The sequence below is a fragment of the Chlorocebus sabaeus genome, chromosome 22 (genome assembly GCF_047675955.1).
Source record: "Chlorocebus sabaeus isolate Y175 chromosome 22, mChlSab1.0.hap1, whole genome shotgun sequence".
NCBI classification, from domain to species: domain Eukaryota; kingdom Metazoa; phylum Chordata; class Mammalia; order Primates; family Cercopithecidae; genus Chlorocebus; species Chlorocebus sabaeus.
Genome location: NC_132925.1, coordinates 26,814,631 through 26,835,402, shown reverse-complemented (window position 1 = coordinate 26,835,402; position 20,772 = coordinate 26,814,631). Strand labels below are relative to the sequence as shown.

The following is a 20,772-nucleotide window of genomic DNA, read 5'->3' as shown; positions in this document are numbered from 1 at the left end:
ATCACACCACTGCACTCCAGCCTGGGTGACGGAGCGAGACTCCATCTCAAAAAAATACAATAAAATAAAAAATAAATAAAGTAGAAAAGGAACAAGATGGGAGTTGTAAATTGATGAGAACCTCATTCAGTACCTGGTTCCATAGTTGGAGAAGTCTGTAAACTGAAGTAGTTAAGTGACTTACCGAAGAGGAAGTAAGGTGAGTGGCAGAGCTGCCATTAGAGCTCAGGCTTTAAAATCTACAATCCAATGCCCATTTGACTACGCTTTTTGGAAATACTTCAGTGTAAGCACAGAAATCTTTGTGATATCTTTAAAAGCATGATTGAGCAGATTATTATGTTTCAGACACTGTTCTCTGTGAGCATAATAGACAAAGATCCCTGCCCTCCTAAAGCTTAGATCCTAGTGGAAAGAGATATACAACGGACGTATAAGTATGTAAATATGTTACATGTCAGATTGTGATGAGTGTTATGAAGCGTGATAATGTAGTAAAAGAAAGAAGGGAGATTTTGAGCAAAATCTGAGCAAATTGAAGCCTTTAGGGGAAATATATTTCAGAGAGAAAAACAGAAGTTTCTAAAGAAAAAAACATACTTGGTAAGTTTGAGCAATTGCAAGGAGAACAGTATAACTGAAGCAGGTTGAGTATAAGGAAGAAAAAGAGATGGAGACAGCCATAACACAGGGCTAGATTATACGGAACTTTATAGGCAATTTTAAGGAAATTTGGGGCTTTGGTTGATGTGATGCTTTGTTTTATGTGTCAATTTGAGTAGGTTATAGTACCTAATTATTTAGTCAAACACTAATCTAGGTGCTATTGTGGAGTTATTCTGTAGATGTGATTAACAGCTGACTTTAAGTACAGGCAATTATCCTTGATCATATTGAAACAAGAGTCCCCTGTTCTCTGACTCCCCTCTCAGGATATGCGATGGAAGTGTTGCTCATCTTTTGGCAGCCACTGCTCAAACCCCTTACAGGAGGAGGAGCATGCAGATAGGCAGGTGTAGGAGCCAGGACAAGTGTGTTTCGGGTCCAGCCCTACACTGGCATCTAGAGATATGGGTCTGCAACTCTCAGAGCCCCAGTAGGTGTGCTACCATGTTCTTTTAGCTCTGCCATCCACAGACGGCATTAACCAGTGCCCTCTTGGTACCTGGGTTCTTGTCCAGTGTCGAGGAAGAATCAGGTCACACATGGACTTGAAGGACGGTGAATATGGAGATTTTACTGGGTGATGGAGTCGGCTCTTAATGGGATGGATGGGGAACTGGAAAGGGAATGGAGTGGGAAGATGATCTTCCTCTGGAGTTTGGCTGTCCCACAGCCAACCTCCTCTCTGATTGTCTCCAGCTGAACTCCTCTTGACGTTCAGACTCTTCTCTTCTTTCCTTCTCTGCTGAGCTGCTTTTCTGCCTCTCTGCTCTTCTGTACATCTGTTCATCTGCTCATCTGCTCATGGAGCCTGGAGTTTGGGGTTTACATGGGTACAGGATAGGGGAGTGTGGTGGCCCAAAGGGCAACATTCAGTCACGAAAACAGGAATGCCTGTTCCCATTTAGGGCCGTGGGTTTCCAGGCTTAGGGGCAGGGCCTTTGCTGGGGAACTGCCGTCTTCTACCCAGTATTTCCCTGTCTCCTGTCTGTATCAGTATGGTGGGTTTCCAGGATGAAAAGGCCTTAAGACCAAAAACTGAGATTTCCTGGAGGAGAGGGCATTCTGCCTCAAAACTACAGCATTGATTTTTGCAGTGCACCAGAGTGTCCTTTATATTTCAAACTTACCAGCCCCTATAACCACATGAGCCAATTCCTTAAAGCCTCTCTCTCTCTCTGTATCATCTATAAATCTATCTATCTATCATCTTGTACTGGTTCAATTTTCTGGAGAACCCTGAATGGTACACGTGAGATGGGAAACTCTTTGAGGGTTTTGACCAGAGAAGAAATATGATGTTGCTTAGGTTAAGAATAAGCTGTGGAGGTTCAAGGCTGGAAGCAAGTGACTAGTTGAGAATGCTGTAAAAACTCAGGAGGGGAATGATGGTAGCTTTGCACTAGGATGGTAGCAATGGAGGTCATAAAAAATTGCAGATTTTGAATATATTTGAAGTTAAGTCAATAGGGTTTGCTGACAAATTGATGGGGAGTGTGAAAACAAGAAGTAACAAAATTAAGATTTTTAGCTACAGGTTACACTAGGGTGGTAGCAATGGAGGTCATAAAAAATTGCAGATTTTGAATATACTTGAAGTTAAGTCAATAGGGTTTGCTGACAAATTGATGGGGAGTGTGAAAACAAGAAGTAACAAAATTAAGATTTTTAGCTACAGGTTACACTAGGGTGGTAGCAATGGAGGTCATAAAAAATTGCAGATTTTGAATATACTTGAAGTTAAGTCAATAGGGTTTGCTAACAGATTGATGGGGAGTGTGAAAACAAGAAGTAACAAAATTAAGATTTTTAGCTACAGGTTGAAAAATGAGTTTGCCATGGACTGAACTGGGGGTTTTAAAAGATCAATTTTCATGAAAGGAGAAGGCCAAGATTCAGTTTGTATGTGGCAAATTTGAAATTTTCATTAAACATCCAACTGTAGATGGGGAGAAAGCAGCTGGACAAAACATTCCAAAGTTCTGTGAGAGATCTAGACATGAGGTACAATATGGAGATCCTCTGAATATAGATAATATTGTAGCTTTGAGAGTAGCTATTTTAATATATGTATAGATGGAAAAAGAAATACTATCCCGGGACTTGAACTTTAGTACTCCAACATTAGAAATATGTAAGACGGGGCTGGCCGTGGTGACTCATACCTGTAATCCCTGCACTTTGGGAGGTCGAGGTGGGCAGATCACGAGGTCAGGAGATCGAGACCATCCTGGCTAACACGGTGAAACCCCGTCTCTACTAAAAATACAAAAAATTAGCCAGGTGTGGTGGTGGGTGCCTGTAGTCCCAGCTACTTGGGAGGCTGAGGCAGGAGAATGGCATGAACCCAGGAGGCAGAGCTTGCAGTGAGCCGAGATCGCACCACGGCACTCCAGCCTGGGCAACTGAGCGAGACTCCATCTCAAAAAAAAAAAAAAAAAGGAAAAAGATATATGTAAGATGGGGAGAAAACAGCAAGAGATCGAGATGAGACCGAAATGAGGCAGGTAATGTGATGAGAGGAGAATCAAAGAGGAAGAAGACCTAGAAGATAGGTGAAGAAGGTATTTGAGAAAATATCAACTATGACAAATTCTGTTTATAGGTTAAGATGAGAACTGATAATTGATTGTTGATGACCTTCACCAGAGCTGTTTCAGTGTGATAATAGAAACAAAAGCTTGATTGGTGTGGAAGAAAAGAGAGAAAGTAGACAGAGATATGCTATATTCTAGTAGACAGAGATATCCTGTATGCTTTTAGGAAGTTGTTTCTGTTGAAAGGAAGTTAAAACATCACATTTCTCTATTGATGTGGATGATTTAGTGGGGAGTGAAATTCATGACAAAAGAAAGAGGAGCATTGCTGAAGCTACATCCTTAAGGAAATGAGAGGGGAAGGGAACCAGAACATTGGTGGGAGATTTGGCTTATAGAGGAGATAAAGCAGTTCATCTATGGCAATGGGAGAGAAAGCAGTTCATTTAATGGCAATGGGAATGGCAGCGTACATATAAGGGTTCAAGTGTAGGCAGGTTGCAGACATAGAAATGGAAGCATGTAAAAAACTCCTGATGGCCTTGCTCTTCTAAATGAAAGAAAATAAGACCATAAGCTGAGAGTGAGCATGCATGAGGAGGTGTTAAAATTGGAGCCAACAGAAGACTGATGTAGTCATCCAAGTGTGGAGAGTAAAAATACAAGGAAAATGTGGCAGATAGAAGGACTATAGGCTTTTTGCAGAGCTGTTGGCTTCTGTCTTTACTATTGAAGATGAATGTGGAAAATTGGTACATTTTCCTTTAAATGGATATATTTTATTTTGCTGATTTGTACGGAAACAGCAAATTGAAACCAGAATTAGAATGAGTTCTGGTAAATGCGATTAAAGGTAAAATTTTCTCAGATTTGTTATACCTCTAAAAATTGTGTTAATTTCTAAAATGCCACTAAAACTTTATGATCATGTATTTAAGCCCAATATGATAGAACTAAATCTCAATATAGCAATTAGGATCTCTTCCAAACCCCAAGCCAGAAGTTGGTTTGAGAGATGTTGGTGGCAGGAAACCAGTATCACTAAAGACATCAGAAGACATTAAGTCTCATTCAGGCTCATGATTGTGAAAATGTCATTTGTTATAATTAAGTCTAACACTGTATTTCTGGGAACAATTTGTATTGGGAATTTTTACATTCACATGCATAAAACAATATAGGAGGTTTGGGGAAAATGTATCCTTAGTTATCATATTTTCCAGTGATGTGATGTCAATACTCTCAAATATGAGAGTCATCAAAGAACAAGTTTTGGCAGCAATCTTTGAAGATAATGCTTCCTTTATCACATTGCCAAACTTCTCCTTTAAAAATAAAAGAACAACTTATAATTATTTGTGACACTTGTGAAATGATAATGGAAGCTTTGAATAGTTTTGCTCAGAATTCACACCTATTCAATTCCCTATAGAGTTGTTAAAATAAATGAGAAATACAGCCTCAAGAACAAAGATACATGAATTCAGACAGAGCAATCTAAGAAAATAGGGTTTTCTTTTAAAATTTTCATTTGAATGACACTAAGAAAACCAAACTCTTTTAAAAGTAATCATTGGTGTTTACTAAAACACATTTTTCACTGTGCTGAACATACGCCCTTGAGGTAAAAATATTTTTCTTTGCCAAATCCTTGAGGAAGTTATAATTGGCTAATAATTCTCTGCTTTGGAAGAAAACAACCATCAATATCAAAGCTTGTATGATCATTACAACTTTTGCTATAAAATAGTGAGATTCTTAACTAAATTTTAGAGGCATGATATTATCATTTTGGAGTCTTTTCTTCATTGTATTCTTTCTGGAAGAAAACATAGTTCTTCTTTGATGAATAGAGCTTACATTATGTTCCTAAGAGATAGTGATGTTTCTTACAGTGGTGGCTGTGGATGTGTGCTGCTTAGATTTTCCTTCCAGGAAGAACTTGCATATTCACCTGCAAGAAGTGCAGTTAGCTGACAGCTTCCAGCTGTTAGCACCTTCAGGATTCACCTCAGCTTTCAAGCCAAGACAATGATCTTCCTGGGCAGCCTCCAGCCAATTACTAAGAAGGATGGGGATACTCTAGACCTGGCCATTTCTGCCCAACATGGGACTCCTCTCGTGGGTACTCATTGTTCTGGAGCTCCAGACTCATTGCTGTGGGTTTTAGATCTGCATTACAGGCTAAAAGCTTTCAATGGTCAGTTCAGCTTCTTCTGCTTTTTATCTTTCACAGACGTTACCTCCATCCTCCCTCTCCCCGATAAACTCCTTGTACTCCAATCCAAACTCTATCTCAGTGTTTTCTTTCCATAGGACTCAATTGACAGTAATCCCCCTCAAATGTGTTGGACCAAGTACTGTGCTATTAATACATACTGGGAATAGAAATGTCACTTAACACATGTTTTCTATCCTAAAAAGCTCACAAACTAATTGGGAAGTGAGCACCCATGATACACATAAAGTACAAAGGAGTCAACCTAAGAAGCTATGGAGTTGTACTGATTTTCAACTGCTTTGTGACAAATCACCACAAACTTAGCACCTTAGAACAGCATGTATGTACTATCTTGGAGTTCTGTAAGTTATATATCTCAGCAAACTTGATTGAAGTCTCTTCGTAGGGTCTCACAAGGCCAAAAATCAAGGTATCAGCCCGCTGGGCTCTTATCTGGAGGGTCTGGGAGAGATTCCACTTCCCAGCTCATTCAAGTTTCTCACAGGGTGTAGTTCCTTGTGGTGGTACAGTAGGCCTGAGGTTTCTGTTTCCTTGTTGGCTGTCAGCTGGAGGTCATTCTAGCTTCTAGAGGCCTGCCCTGTTCTTTATCATGTGGTCCAAGTTAGCAATGATGCTTTGAATCCCTCCCCTTCTTGGACTCACTGACTTCCTGTTCTGCCACCAGCAAGAGAAAACTGTCTACTGTTTAAAGGGTTCATGTGACTGGATTATGCCCCACCTAGATAATCGCTTCTTTTATTAACTCACAGTCAACTAATTAGTCACCTTAACTACATCTACAAAATTACTTGTATTAATTACCATAATCTGAATGAATTCGTATCATATTCACAGTCCTGGGAATTAGGCAGAAAATCTTGTGGGATCATTTTAGGATTGTGCCTACCATAGAAGCATAGAGGAAGGGTTCAGGATGATGACATTGAGAAGGCAGAAACTTCCAGAGGGAGATGATTGTTGACCTGAATTTTTAAATAATAGCAAGAAAGTTAAATGGGGGCAGTTTTAGACAAGAGTTAGTTGGAGATTTGAAACAGTGTAAGGTGTGCCAGGATATATAAGTGGAACTATTGCTGAAGACTACTCATAGAATGTCCCAAAATTTTAAGCTTAGGGATTACGCTTGGTTGTTGGGAAACCATAAGAGGATTTTAAGCAGGTGATGGACATGTGCGTCAACATAGAAGGTGGATTTTACAGAGTATCACTAGAGGTGGAGATCAAACAGAAGCCAGAAAATGTATGTATCTGAGAGAAAGTGCTTGTCTAAATCAGGACATTTGCACTAGAATGGGGAAGAGGAGAAGATTGTTTTTAATTTAGGAGGTAAATTTTGTAGCACTTAGTGATGGACAGCAAATGGAAAATGCTAGAGAAGAGGCCCTCTCTGGTGACTTTTGGCTTAGGAGACTGTCCGTGGAGGATCTATACATTGATTTGGGGATGAAAGCAGGATAGACAGATAGAAGGGAGGGGAGAGAAGTGGGATGATGAAGAATATTGAACACTGGAAGTGTCGAATCTGAAGCAGTTGTGGAACATCCACATCATCAACTTTTTTCTTTCCACTGAATCAGCATAAAAGCATCCTCTTCTAATTTCCATTAAATACAAAACAAGAAAACGTCCCTGAATCCCTCATTGCTCTCCAGCTACCAGCTGATATTTTCTTCTTCTTCATCCCTAAACTGCTTCCACATAACATCTCTTTTCATTCACTTCCCTTTTACTTTTCAATGCTTCTTCAGCTTTGCTTCCTAACTCACCTACCCACTCCATCAAAAATTGCTTTGTCAAGGTCAGAGGTGGCTTTCCTGTTGCCATTGTCCTCAGTTTACTCAGTGTTCCAGCAGCATTTGATAGAGTTGACCTGCTACTTAAATCCACAAATTGACTTAGCAGTACATAGTGCAGGCCTAAAAAATGAGAAAAAAATAATCACCCATGAAGTCACTGTAGCATAATGAAAATAACACTTAAATGCAACCATTTATTTATGGCATAGTCTCATTGTGTTTTCTAGTCAGAAAGTTAAAATACTATGCTGGGCAGTTCAAACTATATTAATCAAAATTATGTCATTCTTTTCCTAACTTAGAAGAATATTTTCTTATATCAACAGTTAAAGCCTTTGCCTGTACTTGGATCTTGCTATCCTTTCAAACATGCCTGAAGAGGTGAAAAATGTTACCAAGTTTTCAAAACAGGCTAGTCAGAGGCAGAGGCAGAGGTGAGAGTGAAACTGGCTTTGAGGTCAAGTAATCCATTGTTTTCACTGCTTTATAAATTTTGTTCTCACTTTCTTTTTCACTTAGAACTTCATGTAAAGATACTTACCAAATTTCCATTAATTATTTAAATCATTATGAAATATTGCAGACATGTAGGATTACATAAAGGATAGATAGATATATAGAATATGCATATTCCCACTATCTAAGAAATAAAATCAATTTTTTTTCTGTAGAGGAAACTATTAATACAGTTTTAATATTTATCAATCTCATTTATTTCTTTACATTTTTGCTCAATGTGTATGTAGTCCTATGTAGTACATAGACTCATTTTGAATGTTTCCATTTCTGTGTAAATGAAATCACTGAGTATATAGGTCTTTGCCTAACATATTTGTGATTTATCCATAATGAATTTTCAGTTGCTAAGAATTCATTTTCACTGTCATGTAACATTTGATATATGATAATGTCAAAATTTATTTACCTGTTCTTTTGATAGACATGTAAGTTGTTAATAAATTTTCCATTGTTGCTATTTTTTAAATGTCTCCTTATGAATGTGTATGATCATTTCTTTGCTGTATATACCTATAAACATGCTTTCTGAGTAGCAGGTATAATAAACTCATCAGATTTGCTAGATATTGCTAATTGCTCTCAGTAGTTGCCTTCCCCAGTGGGATAAAAAAATCTTATTTATTATTATTATCAAAACACTGTTTTCAGAGATTCGCAGTAATATCTAAAGTTAGTTTTCATTTGCACTTCCCTCTTTGCTACTGAGATTGAACATCTATTCATATTTAATATTTACCAGTTTATTTACCTTTTCTATCTACTGCCTGTTCATATCTACTGATATTTTATACTAGATTCATTTTTATTTTTCTTTATTGATTTGTAGAAATCCTTCATATATTCTGGCAAACACATGTGGCAGGTACTGTTACATGCTTACTCAATACCCATGTAATATACCATGTTCTCTAAAACTGTCATTATGAAAGACATTTGTTTTCCATTCTAATTTTATAATGAGCTTGCTATACTATAAAAAGTGAAAACAAAGCAAAACATTAGTGAAACATTGTTTGAGTTATGTTGAATGCATAGATTAATTTTAAGGAAACTGCCATCTTCACGATACTGAATTTCCCTGTCTTTGAAATTATCTCTACTTATTTACATCTTTAATTTCTTTCAATAAAATATTTTAAATGCTGTGTATCATTATGACACCCATTTTCTTGAATTTATTTCAAGGTTTTTTTTTACTTTTGGAAATTATTATAAATTAAATACTTTAAAAATTTATTTTATGGACCAGTTTGTTGCTGTGGTATTGACATTAAACTAATTTTGTTTGTTGGTCTGTTATAAAGCAATGTTGCTAAAATTATTGGTTATAATAATTGTTAAGTCTCTTGATTTTGTTATGTAGAGCATCATATTCTGACAAGTAATGCCAGATTTGTTTCTTGCTTTGGAAATTTCCTATTATTTCGCACTGTGCTTGCTGACTAGATCCATAAAACAATAAAAAAAAAAAAAGACTGATGAGTACTTTTGTTTTGTTTCTGATTTTAAAGACATTATACCTAATATTTCATTATTAAGTGTAATGTTTCTTTATTCTTTTGGTATATCTGGTTCAAGAACTTTCTATTCCTATTCCTAGAGGTTTTAATCATAAATGAACAATGAATTTTAAGAAAGTCTTTTTCTGTTACTGAGATACACTTTTTTCTTTTTATCTATTAGTTTTGTTGATTATATTAATATATTTTGTCATGATAAACCATCTTGAATTTTTGTGCTGCCTGCATTTGACTTGATAATATTTTATTTAGAATGTCTGCATGTGTCTTCTTGAAGGACATTGCACTATAACTTAACCTGTGTCCGTGTTCACGTTAGTATTTTCTTTCTAGGTTTTTCTCACCACATAAAATATGTTATAGAGTAGTTCATCTATTTCTCTTCCATGGAAGAGTTCATCTGGTAGATTGGAGTACCACTTTTCCTTGTGAGTATGTTGATTATGTGTCCTTACCTGTTATTATTTGACTTACGCTCTCTCTGTCCCTGAGAGTATTCCTTGTGCATTAGCATTGGGGTTGGACACACAATTTATATGAGAAATAAGTCTTTGTTGTTGCAGATCACTGACACATTTGACATTTTTTGCAACTATAGCATAAATGAACTAACACATCACCAAAAATTAAAATTACGTTTTTCTTTAATGTCTGATAGAAATCACCTACAAAATTATTTTTCTCTTTTAAATGAGATTTTAAAAACGATACTAATTACTTTAGTAATTGTAGGTCTATGTGGGTCTTAAAAATTTATTTCTGAACCACTTTGAACAAATTAAGTTATAATTGTCTAGAAAACTCTCCATTTTGTTTATGTTCTTTGTCCTAAAGTTGATATAAAGTTCTACTCATTTTTAAATTTCTTCTGCCTCTACATGTTCTCCCTGTTTTAAAATTTCAATTGATTATTTCTTCCTTTGGTTTGTTCTTTATTAATCTTGCTGTGCTTTGCTTTATTTAGTTTATTAATCTTTATTTATTTATTTATTTATTTTGAAATGGAGTCTGTCTCTGTCACCCAGCCTGGAGTGCAATGGTGCAATCTCAGCTCACTGCAACCTCCGTCTCCCAGGTTCAAGTGATTCCCCTGCCTCAGCCTCCCAGATAGCTGGGACTGCAGGCACATGCCACCACACTTGGCTTATTTTTTTATTTTTAGTAGAGACGAGGTTTCGCCATGTTGGCCAGGCTGGTCTCAAACTGCTAACCTCAGGTGATCAGCCTGCCTTGGCCTCCCAAAGTGCTGGGATTACAGGCTTGTGCCACCGTGCCCGGCCTTTATTAGTATTTTCAAAAAGTCAACTCTTTATTGAATATCTTGAATCTTTATTTTGTATTATTTATTTAATTTCATTATCTACTCATTTATTATTTTTCTTTTTCTTTCTTTGTGATTATTCTTTCTTTAAACTTTATCTTTTTAGAACACTTTTAAGTTCACAGAAAAATTGAAAAGAAGGAAGATAGATTTATCATTTACCCCTTTCCCCCATACATGCATGAATAGCCTCCATCCACCATTAACAAAGTCCCCCACCAAAAAGTGGTACATTTGATGCAACCATTGAACCTACATTGACACATCATTATCACCCAAAGTCCATAGTTAATATTGACTCTTGATGTTGTACATTATGTGTGTTTGAACAAATGAACAATGACATTATCCACCATTATAATATCATAGAGAGCAGTTTCATTGCATTAAAATTGTTCTGTTCTCCACCTATTCAACCCTGCTTCCTCTGGAACTCCTGTCAACCTACTGATCTTTTTTAATGTCTCCATAGTTTTTCCTTTTCCAGAATATCATGTATTTAGAATACAGTTTATAGACTTTTCAGATTGGCTTCTTTCACACATTAACTTGCTTTCCAGTTTCTTCCATTTCTTTAGAAATATCAAGTCATATAATGCATCATATCAAAAGGCCAAAGGAGAAAAAAAAAAACCACACGATCATATCAATTGATGCAGAGGAAACATTTAACAAAATCCAACACCCATTCATGATTAAAAACTCTCAGTAAACTAGGAATAGAAGGGAACTTCCTTAACTTGATAACGAATATCTACACATTAGAACTAACATCATACTCAACAGTAAAAAACTAGAAACTTGCCCACTAAAACCAAGAACAAGGCAAGAATGTCCCCTTTAAGCAGTATTTTTCAACAGCATACTGAAAATGCTAGCTAATACAATATGAAAGGAAACCAAAATAAAAGATATATTGATTGGGAAGGAAAAAAATACTCCTGGGTCTAATAAGCAATTATACTAAGGTGATAAGATATGAAGTCAATATATAAAACTCAGTTGATTTCCTGTATATAAGAAATGAATAACTGGAATTTGAAATTAAAACACAATACCACTTATATTAGCAGCCCAAAAATGAAATTTTTAGGTATAAATTTAACAAAGTATATACAAGATCTATATGAGGAAAGTTATAACACTCTGATGAACAAAATAAAAGAAGAACTAAATAATTGGAGAGACATTCATGGTCTTAGATATGAACCATCTTGCATTTCTGTGCTTTGTGAATTTGGCTTGATAGTATTTTATTTAGGATGTCTGCATTTTTCTTCATGTAAGACATTGCAATACACTTTAACCTTGTGTTGGTATCCATGCTGGGTTTTATTATCTAGGTTTTTCTTACCACATAAAATTTGTTATAGAGTAGTCCATCTATTTCACTTCCACAGGAGAGTTTGTTTATCTATGGTAGATTGGACCACTACCCTTTTCTGCGAGAATATTGATAATGTTGTATGTCCTTGCCTTTCATTCCATTTTCATGACTCTATATTGTCAAGATGCCAATTCTTCCCAACTTGACTTATAGATTCAGTGCAGTCCCCGTAAAAATCCCAGCAAATTATTTTGTGGATCGAAAAACTGATTTTAAAATTTATATAGAAAGATAAAAGACCCAAAATAGCCAACACAGTGTTGAAGGAGAAGGAGAAAGTTGGAAGGCTGACACAACCTTACTTCAAGACTTATTATCAAGCTGCAGTAATCAAGAAAGAGTGGTACTGGGGGAAAAATAAACAAATCAATGTATAAGCCATCCAGTCTATGGTATTGTGTTCTAGAAACCCCAATGACTAAGACAGTACACAATTAGAGTGTAGACCAATCCAAATATATTTCCTTATTATTTTCCTTTATTTTAATCAACCTAACTACTGAGAATGTAGCCTTTTGTGTTTTATGCTACAGTCTAAATTAGGAATGTTAACTTTGTGGATTCAAGGCAAAATGTCTTGTCCTCTTTGTAATGATTAGAAAGCAAGACAATAAGTAGCACAGAATAACAAATGACCTAAGTTTGCTACAAGTAAATGCCCATTTTTTACAGTGGTTTTCAAAATCTTTTTCATTTTTGGATTTAAAGTTTCCCTTATTTTCTAGCAGGGCCAAATGTACATTGGAAAAGATGGTTAAAATGTATTCACCATACTTACATTTTTATATGGGGAAGGTTTTTGATGTCTAATATGAATTAAGCTGAAAATGATAGTCTCCTTTCATTCTTAAACTCTTTACATTCTGAATTCCTGCTTTCACCTCAGTTCTTGCAAATTTTCTCAAAGATCTCATAAATACCAAATTTTATTTATGCCTCTCAGTGCTCATTTGCTCATGATTTCCCCTCATTTCTAATTTCTGTTTTCCATTGCCGTTATCTTTTTTTTTTTTTTTGCTCTCTTTGTAACACTACCACCATTTCCTAAGGTTCAGACTTCAAAATTACATAATAAATTTTCCTCTCTGTACCCTATATTCCATTAATCAGGAAATTCTGTAGATTCTTGCTACTTATTATGCTTTTGTCTATTTTTTTTTCTATCATTCTCAGACCAGCAAAAAGTCAGACCCTGCAATGTTTCTTGTTGGTCTTTCTCGTCTTTCTATATGCCCCACCTCCATGTCTGATCATGGCTTTCCTCGCTTTAAAAATCTGGAGACTAATGTATTATATATTATATAACTTTCTTAGGTTAATATTCAAATTCTTCCTTTATTTGGCCCTAGACTATTTTCAACCATATCTTTCACAAAACACTTTTGAAGACAAAAATCATGCCATATGAAATGATTTATTGTTCACTACACATAAAATCACTCCTCTCAATTTCTTGGGCTTGTGATGTCTTCCAAATGAAATACATTTTACAATGCGTTTGCATCCCCACAAATTGAAAGTAACTTTTGTCAAGATAGAGACTAAATGCTTGGTACAGACATCTTGCATGGATGCTACCAAGGATTCCAAAGTTGGAAATTATCTCCCTTTTCTTTTCTTCTGCAGAATCTTTTATCTATTTTATTGTGTTTATCAGATGCTGCCTGGTTAGATGGACATTTACGTATATCTTCCTATTAAACTGCAAGGTCCATGATAACTAGGTCTTTTCAACCTCTTTGTATAGTTTTTGGTACAAATCACAATGAATAAATCATAGAAGATTTTCAACAAATGCTTATTGAGTCTGGAGGTAAATATTGTGAATGCAAACTAATCTTTCTTTTTAAGAATGTACAAAATGCTATTATTCTATATGATGAGGAACCAAATAGAAATCAGTAAAGACAGAAAAAGGCTTATTTTGTCCTCTATGGATATATGTCATTCTGGAAAAACACATGCTCTAGTTTCCTAAATTGAAAACTTACAAATAGCATTATAATATCACCATGGTATACCATCAAAAGAAATAATTAAAATTGTTTTACAACTGAATTTAAAGAGTATCCCTTATATTGCATATTACTTTACTCATTTAATTATCATTACCTTCTGTGTTGGCCCAAGATTGCATAGCAAGTAAATGTTGGAGATTAAATGTATACATAACTCTTCTAAAACTCTAATTTTGTATACTTCACACTTATTTGTTCTATTATATTAAGCTTATACTGGTTGTAGAATTTCCTTTGTGAGATCATATATCAACAAAAGGTCAAAGACAGTGTTCAACTCCCTTGCAGAATATGTTTAAATGCATTGTACTAAGCTCCAACATAGTCATTCTGCATATGTGGGAAAGTTCGTTTCAGACTTAGAGTTCTTGAATTAGAATAAGAGTTTGAAATTACACTTACAACCTGATAGGAGCTGATATGTTATACTAAATACAAACTATAAGTAGTATTTTTTCAAACTGTTGACATGTGCCCGGGTAATACATGGACTACATTGTTTCCCCAAAAGGTTTTTGGTTTAATCTAGTGTTTTTCAGATCAGATTTCACAGATGTGTTGTCAGGAAATGTTAGATGGTCCACACATCCTATATAGTCACTAATTTAGTGTTAGTTTTGTGATTCTATTTGAAATAAGCAATTGACACAATTGATAGCATTTAGCTTTTATTGTATTGGCAAACATGTCTTAGCATTAGCAATTACCTTGGCATTTTCCAATATTAAAATGATCACTATCTGTTGCTATGTTTATATTTGGATTTTTATTATAAGCATATCTACCATTTGATCCTAATATCAAAAACATAAAATCATTCTAACACAATTTTCATGTTGGACTTTTTAACATTAACAGACAAATAGATAGGTATAAATTTCTATTGAAAATGTTTTCATAGATTAAGATTTCAATTTATTAAGCAATATAATAAATTGGGACCTGATAGTAAGAAAGAGCTTTGAGGGAAAGTAATGTCCCATTTATAGTGGATTGAGAAAAGGAAAACAGAGGCTGATTTAAAATGCAAATACAACATGTGCACCCAGGGAAGGGCCAGATGCTATCACAAAGGAAAAGATCACTTAAATAGAGAAAAGTGGTGAGGCGTTCCTGCTATCACCATTAGTTTGCTGAACCTCCACTTACGCTGTAGCAGTCAGTACCGCATTTATATGGAGAGTTTCAATTTAGTTTAGCAAAATATCCATCACATTAATTTAATGCTGTTACTCTGAATTTTTATTTTCTTAACTTTTTTTAGTATTTGCTATAAATGCTTGGTTTTATGGTTGGGAGAGAATTATGTACATAAGGGATTTATTCTGTCGTATGTTTTTATATATTAAGCAAGATAAAAATAACTGAAGTCAACACTGCTAGTTCATAATACATCTTTCCTTTATGTGAGTTTTTTTTTTTCTTTTCTCTAGTTAGGAGTCATTGTCTTTAACTATAATCATTCATACAGCAGTTTTAAAACAAAAACAAACATAATCTAAATACCTACTATAATCTGTTTTTGAAATGCTAATAACAGGTTTGCCAGTTTTAAAGTGTAAAGCAATTCATTATCACAGCCAGCTGACAAAAGCTTGGGGGCAATGATTTGCTAAAATGATATTAAGAAAAATACAAAACAGTTAACCCTTGAACTTTGAAACTGTTTGAAAATACTAGAATGAGTCTGTGCTAGTATGTATAACATTTTGTTATTTATGGACATTTAAAAACAAGTGAAATTGCTTGAAAATACCTGAAAATTAAATACATCTTAACCAATATAACTAAGTCAACTTCCTCCTCAAGGAGAATAAAATAGCAACAAAAAAATTCAAGGTCTCTATTTACCAAAAGTTTATTCTTGTATTTCTTCTCTCTCTTGTTTCACATATTTCAGCCATTTTGCCAATGTTTAGGCCAGTGATCCATTTATTGCCATGAGATAATATAACAATAGATGATAGTGGTCAGAAGTTTTCTCAAACTGCACAGCTTTCTCCCTTAGTAGATTTAGGAGTTTTGTGTTTCTTCCCAAAATAATTTGATTATACTTTGCCAACTGCCAAAATTCTTGTACTAGAGAAATGAGTAAAGTAGCCCTCTAGTGAGGCTATTCATTGGAAGCCAGATTTTCACTCAATACAACAAAATGGCTGCAGGCAGATGTTTCACAGTGACCCTAAAATGCTGTGTTTTACAAATGCATATATTCAGGATTATAAGCTTTGGTGCCACCTGCTCTTGAATAGTGTGCCATTTTTCTTCCCCACTGCTCCCCTAACCCTTCATCATCACTTCACAAATCTACTCTCCAACTATTAATCCAAATGAAAACATCAAATACTTGGTTCAATGGTAAGATAAAATTACCATTATTGCTATGGTTTGAATGTATGTGTTCCCTCCGAAATTCATGCTAAGTCTTTTTTTTTTTTTTTTTTTGAGAGGGAGTCTGAGTCTGGCTCTGTGGCCCAGGCTGGAGTGCAGTGGCCGGATCTCAGCTCACTGCAAGCTCCGCCTCCCGGGTTTACGCCATTCTCCTGCCTCAGCCTCCCGAGTAGCTGGGACTACAGGCGCCTGCCACCTCGCCCGGCTAGTTTTTTTGTATTTTTTAGTAGAGACGGGGTTTCACCATGTTAGCCAGGCTGGTCTCGATCTCCTGACCTCGTGATCCGCCCGTCTCGACCTCCCAAAGTGCTGGGATTACAGGCTTGAGCCACCGCGCCCGGCCTCATGCTAAGTCTTAATCCCCAGTGCAACAATATTAAGAGGTGGAGCCTTTAGGAGATGATCAGCCTCAGAAGAGGAGCGCTGCAGTGAGACCCTCATTCTTCTTGGTGTGTATCTAAGTGGTCATGATCGAAATGCGGGTAGAAATAGGGAAAGATTCTGAGATGGTCTTAGACGGAAAAGACAAGTATTATATTGAAAACTAGAGGAAAGGACAACCTTGTTACAAAGTTGCAAAGAACTTGGCTGCATTGCGTCAGTGTCCTAGGGTTTTGTGGAAGGGAGAATTTAAGAGCAGTGAACTTGGATATTTGTGGAGGAAATGTCTGCGTAAAGTGTTCAGGCTGCTGCATGGCTTCTATTGATATCTTAAAGTAAAATGCAGAAGAGAGAAATAAATTAAAGATGGAATGTATAATCAAAAATGGAACAGAAATTAACGATTTGGAAATTCTAAACCTTTCCATGTAAAGAATGAAAAGGGGGTGTTTTGGGGAGAATATCAAGAATGTGGCCAAGTGATACGGAAATTAGTATGGATAAAAGGAACCCAGATGCCATTCATCAAGACAGTGTAAGAATGATCCTGAAGGAATTTTGGAGATCTTTAAGGCTGCCACTCCCATCACAGACCCAGAGTGCTAGGGCCTTGAGAGCAGAAATATCTCAAGGTAGGGGCCCCGAGGTCTGGGCTCACAGAAAGGCTGAGGTGTGGGCTCAGAGAAGGGCCGCAGCTCTCCTCTGCTTCTCATCGCCCGCAGCGCCGTGAGAGGGAGGGTGTGTTTCAGGGGGCTGTGTTTCAATCTGTTTTTACAGCTCTTTCGGTCCTGGGGCCCCGCTCCAGCCCGTATCTCCTGGACTGGCCTGGCCCTGCCTCTGCTTCCTGTTGTGTGGGGCGATCACTCAGTGCTGGCAGAGGGTGGGAGGGCTGCAGTGTTCACAGCTCTGGCTCAGCCAATACCAAGGTCTGGGCCCCCAGAAGAATCATTACTCTTCATTCCCATAGTCTGCGAGCGTGTCGCTGCCCACAGCTCGGTGAGTCAGCCAGAAAAGTGTTACAGCTCCTTTCACTCCCGCTGTTTGGCAGGTCCTGAGTTCTTATCCCGCCTCCAGGAAGAATGAAGTTATGCGGACACCTAGAGAGTGAGCAAGGCTGGGAAGAGCTTTATTGGGCAACCAGACAGCTCTCAGAAGAGAGGTGACCTGACCAGCTAACCCCTATCTGCCGGTAGGTACTCCCAACTAGCGTGCCGGGCGGCTGGGTGGGGATGGGGGGGCGGGGTCCTCAGAATGGAGGAAGTGTGTGTTGATTGGTCCATGAGCAGGAGACAGTCCATGCTAATTGGTCCATGGGTGGCCCTGGAAAAAGCACCACTTGATTGGCTGGAAGACATCAAGGAAGTTGTCACTCCGGCAGCGGACGTCACCTGGAACTGGCAATTTGTTCCCCCGTTCACTGGGGACCCACCTCCCCTGCCTAGGAACCTGTCTGCCTCCTGCCACCATCAACATGCCATCCATGGCGACCAGGCTGTCTGCACCGAGGAACACCCGCAGGCCCATTCTGAACCAACCCTCAGCCCCTGGCCTCCCTCCCGTGTTCTTCAGTGGCCACAGTTTTAGCCTCAGAAGCAGTTTCTGGAGGGACCCGAGGCCGTGGGGGGCTGGCATGTTAGTGTTCCCCTGAGCACATGCACATCTGACCAGATTGTGACAGCTCTCGGGCTTAGCTATTGGGACATGTCCACAACTTTGCTCTGCTGCGGAGCAGTGCTGGGAACAAAGAGAGGCCAAGTAGCGGGGGCAGGCACTTCCAAGCCTGTGGGGGCAGGAGGCTTCCCAGGCCCCGGAGAGCTCAGGGATGGATGCCTGGATCTGGAGCTGCGGCTGGGCAGCTGCCCACTCGGTAGGGTGTGAGTTTCTCACTGGTATCACCTGTTCCTGGTCCCCGCCGGCTCTACAGAGGATGCAGCCCCGCCCGTGCCTCCCCGACTGCAGTTGATGTCCTTGCAGCAGCTGCTCCAGATGGGCTGCCGCCACCACCAAAAGATTCTTCTCAAAACTCAAGATTTGATACTGTCTGCCTTGTTGGGCTTGGGCTTAATTGGAACTTTTTAATGTTTATCTTATGCCTGTCCCACCATTGTATTTTGAAAGCAAAATAGTGTTTGATGTCATAGGTTCACAGCTGGAGGGGAATTTGCCTCAGGATGACTCATACCTTGACTCTGACCCATATCTGATTTAAATAGGACTTTTGACTTAGACTTTAATGCTAATGGTGGAACAAGTTAAGACTTTTGAGGCTATTGAGAAGAAATAAAGACATTTCGTATGTGAGAAGGATATGAATTTGGGGGTGGGGGCTAGGGGCAAAAATGCGGTAGTTTGAATGTATTCCCTCCAGAATTCGTGTTGAAACTTAATCCCATCTGCAGCAGTGTTAAGAGGTGGTGCCATTATGAGGCGATCCCTCATGGATGAAATTAGTGTGCTTACAAAAGGGCTCGAGGGAGTGAGCTTGGCTCCTCTTGCCCTTCCTTTCACTATGTAAGGACACAGTTTGCCCATTTCGCCACATGAGTTTGCAGCAAGTTCCCCACCAGACAATGAACACCTGTACCTCGATTTTGGACTTTCCAGCTTGCAGAACTGGAAGACAATTTTTCTTCTTCACAAATGGTCCAGTCTCAGATATTTTTGTGATAGCAGCACAAATGGACTAAGACAATTATCTTTCTTTTTTTCCCACAGCTCATTGATTAGGACTGTTGAAGCTTGGGAGGCAGATGCCTGTCGGATGCATGGAGAATGTTTAAAACATAGAAATCTCTCTAAGACATTTATTGCCAGCTGTCACAGATCCCATATTTAGAAAGGCTCCCAGGCCAGACACGGTGGCTCACGTCTGTAATCCCAGCACTTTGGGAGGTTGAGGCGGGTGGATCACGAGGTCAGGAGTTCGACACCAGCCCAGCCAACATGGCGAAACTCCGTCTCTACTAAAAATACAAAAATTAGCTGGGTGTGGTAGCACGCGCCTGTAATGCCAGCTACTCAGGAGGCTGAGGCAGGAAAATCGCTTGAACCCCAGAGGTGGAGGTTGCAGTGAGCCGAGATCACACCACTGCACTCCAGCCTGGGTGACAGAGCAAGACTCCATCTCAAAAAAAAAAAAAAAAAAAGAAAGAAAAAAAAAGAAAGGCTGCCATCCCAACAATTATGCGCAAAAGTCTATTCAAGTGTCTTGCATGTACAGAGATTTTTCTGATTATTTGATTATGCTATTGTTCTGTGAGTAAATTAATGCTCTGGGTGAGCAAATAGAGTGGCTAGTATTTATTTCTTAAATGTTTGATTTATTTTTTTTCCGAAAAAGATAAGTTCCGTTTTTCCTTTTTCTTTTTTTTTTTTGCACTTAACTAAAAATATCCCTTCACTGTCACATCTGAATTTGAAAGAAAGTTGCATCCTCTTTCTTAGACTCAAAACAATTTACCAGGTTTTTGCCATGTTTCAAAATGTTTTAAAAATTCTTTAGCTATAATATCCCAAAAGGTCATAAATTGACAATATTTTTCCATGAAGGTCAGTTTCCATCACTTATGTCCCTTTTTCAACTTCTATCTGTCACGTCAAATCTCTGTACCTCTTTCCTTCTGTCTGCCTATCTTTTTTTTACTTTCTTTGCAATGTTTTCTCTGTGCTTTTCCCACAAAACTCTTGTTTCTTTATCCATTTTTACAACACTCTGTAAATTGTTCATATTATAGAAGTATATTTCAGTATGAATATATGTATGTATATTTAACACATACATATAGAAATTTGAACACTTTAAAATATGACCAAATGACTTTTCATTGTGTTTTAGGCAATATCTTTAATTATATACTAAATTCACATTTTCATTTGATAAGGAATTTACTCATGCCAACTAAAATTTATCTCTTTATTTCCTCCTGTTTTGCTACTTACATTATTTTTTATTATTCTATTTACTAAAATATTTAGATGTTTATTTCTTGTTTCATCA

At 37.5% G+C, this 20,772-nt stretch overlaps 1 long non-coding RNA gene across 2 annotated transcripts in view; it reads left to right on the top strand.

Annotated features, from left to right (window-relative positions):
• LOC140709815 (uncharacterized) overlaps positions 1-20,772 on the top strand; it is a 342,945-nt gene that overhangs the window by 280,330 nt on the left and 41,843 nt on the right. For both annotated transcript variants that reach the window (XR_012090525.1, XR_012090526.1), the window contains one exon: positions 17,824-17,964. This is a non-coding gene — a long non-coding RNA (uncharacterized lncRNA). The remainder of the gene's footprint in view (positions 1-17,823; positions 17,965-20,772) is intronic.